Source organism: Nestor notabilis, unplaced genomic scaffold (genome assembly GCF_000696875.1).
Source record: "Nestor notabilis isolate BGI_N333 unplaced genomic scaffold, ASM69687v1 scaffold16834, whole genome shotgun sequence".
In the NCBI taxonomy this organism is placed as follows: Eukaryota; Metazoa; Chordata; class Aves; order Psittaciformes; family Psittacidae; genus Nestor; species Nestor notabilis.
The window spans coordinates 36,657-43,066 of NW_009926215.1; the positions used below are offsets into that span (position 1 = coordinate 36,657).

Below are 6,410 nucleotides of genomic sequence, written 5' to 3' on the forward strand. Positions count from 1 at the left end.
ATCCTCTCCATCACAGGGGAGCAGGGAGCCAGCTTGAGGCTCCCCTGCACCACAGCAGCCTGAGCAGCCAGGGGCAGCCAGCTCTGCTCCAGCATGTGCCCCTTGGGCAGGCCCCCCAGGGCAGCCCAGCACCTCCCCAGCGCACGGTGAGCCCAGCACAGGAGCAGCAGCACGCAGGTGCCTGGGCCATTCTGGCAGACAACACGGAGCAGAGAGAGGGAATAACCTTCCAGAAGACCCTCAGAGAGTGGCACAGGGCAGGAATTAGGATAAAAATCAGTTGCTGACATGAAGACCAGAGCAGACGAGTCACTGCTTCCAAACCCATAGAGCTGTGGGTGAAGGGTCCTGCCTCAGCCAGAGGACCCTAGGACGCTTTGTCGCTTCTGGAGGAGCAGGCAGAGCTCCTTCCAAGCCTCCCAGCCAAGCCAGCGTCCTCCTCCCCATCTGCTCAAACCCTGCAGTTTCAGGGGCTCAGCCGGCACAGCATAACCCATTACGATCCCATTAACACGGCCACTTCATGGGACCCTCCAGGGCTCCGGTGCCAGAGATGAACCCAAGCAGCAGCTGTGCCCAGACAACCTGAAGCAGGGAGGGTAGGAACAGGGACTGAAAATCAGCTCAGCTCCCTGCTCATGTGTGCTACGCACTGCCAGCCTGAACAGCCAGGAAGGGATTGAATAGTAGCTGAACAATTGCAGCCCGAAGTTGCTGCTGAATGTCTGCAGTCTTTATCTAATAAAAGGTAGATTGGTGCACTCCCAGCGAGGTGCTGCTGTCTACAGACTTTCTCCTCATTGCACCTGATTTATGCTGGACTGGCCCCTTACTGTATCAGTCAGCTTTTCGATTGGAAAAGACATCTATTCTAATTCTGGCTCTTGGGCTGCCTGCCACCACGGAAACTGCCGTATGGATTGGGTGCTGCACGGGAGCATGTGGGCACGGCAGGGACAGGAGCAAGGCAAGAGCAGAGCACAGAGACAGGTGCCTACCTGGAAGTGGGGCAGATCCCCCGGTGCTGCAGCCACAGCAGAGCAGAGGAGAGCCCGTCTGCCCCCGGCTGGGCAAGGCTGGTCCCTGCTTCAGGGCAGCCTAGAAGAGAAGGAGCTGGGGCAATCTGTGCTCCCCCAGCATGTGCTGCAGCCCAGCATGGGTAAGTGCATCAGGAGTGGGGAAGATGGGCTGTCTGTGCCCAGAGGGGAGGCAGCCATGCACAGGCTCGTGCCCAGAACAGTGCTCAGCTCTCACGGTGCTAAATACAAGTTGCTGCTTCCCATCATCAGGTTTCTGGACTCAGCCTAGCAGAGTTTTCTGTGTTGCCAGAATATGGCTGTGTTGCTGGGGAGAGTGGAGCCTTTGGCACATCATCTGGGGAAACCTGAGATTCCACCGTAAAGGAGACATGGAGAAAGTCATCTCTTCCAGTTCACCTTAGAGCACAGTTTGCCTTGAAGAGCTGAACATAGGAAATGCAAGGACACTGGAGAGAAAACCACACCAGCCAACATGCGGAGGCTGCACTGAATGCCACAAGGGCAATGCTCAAAACCAGATCTTACTCATGCACACAGAACTGTGCTGCAAGTCACTGGACAAAACTCTTCATTTGGATGTAGCATCTTTTACCCACTACAGGAATTTTCTGGGTAACCTCACTTATCCCTGCTCACAGCAGAAGGCTTCAGGCAGGCAACATCTTCAGGAGCACAGAGCACATGACAGCATAAGGCAAATATACGAGTCGAGATGGGGACAATTTGCCTCAGAGGGAGACACTTCATGCAATGTCAGCATGCTGCCTGCAAGGCTGCACACCAAGCACTGACCCATGCTCCGAGTCAGATGTGATCTGAGTGCTGCAGTGTCCCCAGCACGTGGCAGGGATCACCCAGAGCGGAGAGCACAATCACTCTGCACCGCATGCATTGCCTGGCTTCTCTGTACAGGTGGCAGGGACCACCGACTCTACCGAGGCAGCCACCAGGTCCTGCAGGACATGGCCACCTTGGCTGAGACGTGGCACCAGCATAGAGGCAACTGGCAGAGCTGCTGGGGAGAATCAGCAGTGGAGTCTGCTGAGAAGCTGCCTATTACCAACCAAGGATGAAAGAGGGAAAAAAAATATTGTTACGCTAATCCTTTGCACAAAGATAACCAGATCTCACTGGGTGCTGCTCTCTCAGCTTGCTGCAGCATAAGGAGGCAGATATAAATAACACTAATGGCACCATGTCAGCAAGAGGCCAAGGACTAACTCCTAGCTTGCCCAGCTAACTATAAGCCTTGGGCATCTGGAACTAAGGGAGATAAAGCCACAGAACAAATTGGACAGACCGCCTCACCGTGCATGAGCAAGGCTCTGGCCCTCAGCCCAGGAAGTTTGCCTTTGCTAGCACCACCACAGCAGTCAAGTAGCTACGCCTGAGCTGGGGGTCAGAGGACCCCCAACACACAGCCTGGTACCTCCACATGCTGCTCAGCCTGTCCCTGGCCTGGGTGTGCTGAACTGCTGTGCTTGAGAGCTCCCGCAGCCGCCCAGGGAGCATCCCTCCAGTGCTGTGTAAATGCCAGCGCAGCTCCAGCTCTTCACCTCCCTGGAAATGCAGCAGAAGGCTGGTGAGTCCCCTTCTGTTTACAGCCAGCTCCAGCTCCTGTGAGGGACCTGCCACGAGGCACACCGTATTTTTAGAAACAATCTCTAGAAATCAAGGGGAAATTCACAGTGAGGCAGCCACTAACCTGAGCTCAGCTGCGACTGCTCAGGCAGCAGGTTGCACTGCTGAGCCCCCTCACCGCCAAGTAGGGGAAGGAGAAATATTTTCACTGCTGAACTCTCAAAGACAAAATAAAGCAGCCAGTACTTAAATATACCAGCAGCAGAACAGACAGCTCTGCTCTGAGAAACCTCAGCTCAGGAGGGGCTGAGTCTTGCCCTGTAACCCCGAACCTGGTGCTAGGAAGAGAGAGAAACATTGCAACCACAAAACACTATTTCAAACACCATTTTCTCCTGAACAGGGTGATGTGAGCGCTTCCTACAGGAGGGAGATCCACAGGAATTTCACACCTTCACCTATGATGTTGCTTTACCAAGGCTGGTCAGACAGACCCCAGTCCAGCTGAAACTAGTCCACTCCAGGCACTGGGATGGCTCCAGCCACCTCCCTGCTGGCTGCTGGTGTGGCCAGGCTTCCCAGGCACCTGGATAACTGTCTTCTCTGCACCATATTTACACCCCTGTTATTTCCAAACTTCTTCTGTGTTCCCTTCTGAGATACTCCAGAAAAAGCAGTATTGGTGCCATGCAGAGTAGTCTATTTGACCATAGACGTAAAGAAAACTTTGCCCAGATCTGGGAAAATGCATCCAAACCTCCTACAAAACCATGTAATTTCTCTCGGTGCAGTTGCTTTTTCACATGCAGCTGACCCAAGGCAGTTGCTTCAGGATGTGTCTTGGTGCAGGTTTGTTTGTATCAGCACAGCCCAAGTCATGAAAAGCCAGACAGGCCTGGCCCAGCAGCCTCTTGCGTCTCTTCCTCTGTAGCAGCTTTCTCTTAAGTCCAGTTCTGGGGTCATGAGGTTGCGGAGGAGAATTCCCAGATGGTGCTGCTGAAATTCAAGCAGATGTTAATCCACAGCTTTCCTGCACAGGTGCATTTGGATCACCACACTTATGTTTTCCTGCCCTATCTTCCCAGGACTGCACTTCGTGCTACGGTCACACCACTCTAAAGGCGCTCTCTGAAGCCCCAAGCCAAATCTTTTCGTATTGTTGCCACCTTGCTGCACAAACCGACATTTCCTCTGCAGGTTTTCTATGCCTTCCTCTCCCTGACTACACAGTGATGTTATCCTGTGTCACATCATATCACCTTGTGCAACGGACAGGAGATGGCACCTCTGCCTGCTTTGAGAAGCAGACAAGCCAGAAACCAAGATGAGTCGAGAATGCAGGGACCAGTCAATACTGCTGCAAGAGGAAAGCTCAGGAACACAATATACTCTGGTGGTACTCTAGGAGTAATACAATAATTCTGTCTCCCAGACTCCCTCTCCAAAGAGGCTCTTGGCAGCTTCAAAGACAGAAATAATAAATCCTTCTCATAACTCAATCATGAACAGTTAGGAGACCAGAAGGGAGCAAGCTACCTCCAGTTTGGATTTCGACATCCCTGCCCTCTCCCATGCTCCAGGGCCCCATGAGCATCTGCCTTCCCCTGCTCTGGCAGCCGTTCCGCAGCTCCGGTGCCCAGGCACGCCGGCTCTGGGGAGACGCGTGCAGACCCCACCACTCCCAGGCAGGAGCAGCTGCAGGAGAAGAATCCGATTCTTCCCTTTTGCCTCTTCCTTCTCACAAGTTCTTTGGGCCAGACCACACCACTTCTGCTCTTTGCCTTTGCTCAACCACACAGAGACTCAATGCTCTTTTTCACCCCACTGTCAGACCAGTGTCTGCGCTGCTCACGCTCCAGTCCCTGCGGGGCTGGAGGAGGCTTCCTCTATCCTGAGGCAATCCTAGAATCCTAACATTTTGCTTTTGATTGTTAGGAGTTTTTGATCTTCTATCACCCATTACATGCTCTTAATGAGACCTGTAGAGAGTTCAGACATCTGCTTGCCTAGCCCTTGAGCTCTGGAGTCAGTAGCTCCATGTGTCACTCCATATTATCTACCACCCCCTCCAGGTTGCTGGGCTTGGATGCTTTCTACCATCCCTTCCAACACAATTAGCATTTCTTGGAGAACATGATTTCAGGCTCTAATCGCCTTTGATCCTTCTGTAATCAATTTTCTCAGGCCAGAAAGACGCAGCAAAAGGCAAGTTGGGAGGCAGAGGATAGTGAATGCCTTTGGAATTGTACCAATTGGAGCTGGGTGAGGTCAGCTTTTCCAGTTTTATCTCTTCCTTAAGGCCCTTAATGGGAAGATGCTGGGCATCTTACTTCTGGATTGCGGCTGTTGTTACCACATATGACATTTATTCCTTGTCTGATGAATTAGGAAGTGCTTGAGCACTCTCTTGGACAGAGCAAAATCAAGGAACGAGAGATATGCACAGGAAAGGGTAGTGTTGCTAAAAGCCTGACTCGTGCAAAGCGGCTCTAATCCAGCTATTGCAGTCTCCTGCAGGGTCACCTTTTGCTCCTATATCCCTGACCTGGAGCATCAGAGCCAAGGCAGCTCTGGGTGCTGCTGGGAGGTGACGAGTGGGGCTGCAGATGTTCACTGCAGGCACCTTGCAAGGGCCACCTGCACTCCGAGCTGTTCTGGCTGCAGCAGGACCTGACCCAGCGGGGTCTGGGCAAGCGGCAGTGCCGTGACTGTATCGTGGCATATCAGGCTGCAGCAGATCTGCCCTGTGACCACCACATGAGCCCACTTACCAGCAGGTACTCCATCCTCAAGCACATCATCTGATGTGTCGACAGGCTGCCCCATCCATCGCCCTGGGCTTTCTCCAAAACCCTTGCAGGCTTCCTTGAGGAGCCCTCCAACAGCCCAGCAGTGCTGCAGCCACTGGTGCTCCCAGCTGCCAGCCCTGCCATAGCCTGGGGCTCTTGCCCTGCCTGAAGAACGGTAAGAGGAGCATTCCAAGCAGATGCGGGTCCCTACCACACCGAGGACAAGTCACCCTCCTGAGGCAGCTTTCTGCTGCCTTGCAGGGGCTGAGGGAAGTAGGTGCAAAGCAAAAGAGAGGATTTAAGCAAGAGCTTAGAGAATCCATCTGTGCTGACATCCATCAGTGTCACTCCTTGGCTGCAAAAGCAATATTTATAAATCACGTTTCAAAACTGGCTACAAATTTGTACGAAGAAACAGATGGGCTGGTGGTAGCAGTTTGTCACCACTGATATTTATATGGAGGAGTAGAGCCAAGTGCAAGGGGGCGAACGCACAAGAGGGAAGCAAGAGGGGGAACAAAAGAGGATGCAGCAAAGGAACCCAGGAGGGCAGGGAGTGAAGGTGAGCACACTTAAGTGCTCAATGGACTAGGGGGAAGGAGTCAAAAGAAGGGAGATGGCACTAAAACATACGCACGTTAGAAATGAGGGGTGCCTCCATCTGCACAGGCAGCTGCCTCCTCCTGCTGCAGAAGACAGCATTGCTTGGTGATTGGGAGGGTCTCCAAACACCCTGGGAATAACCCTGCAGCAACAGCATTTGTTTTCCCAAGAGCAGAAGGCGGGAGGTGATGCCAGCTTTTACTCATTTTATGCAGTGTTGCACCACACGCAGAGTTTGTGGGATCGTTTAGCACGAAGGTGCAAAGAGAGCCTCGTCCCACTCAAGAGAGCAGCAGCTCTGGAGGAGGCGGCAGCGCATGAGCCCATGTCCTGCGCCTTCCTGCAGCACCTGCTCCCGGGTGGCTGCTGGGTGCCAGCGCAGCACTGGGACCCAGGC

The 6,410-nt window shown here is 53.4% G+C and overlaps 1 protein-coding gene across 1 annotated transcript in view; it reads right to left on the bottom strand.

Annotated features, from left to right (window-relative positions):
• Positions 1-6,410, bottom strand: part of CDH22 (cadherin 22, type 2) — a 51,753-nt gene that overhangs the window by 2,463 nt on the left and 42,880 nt on the right.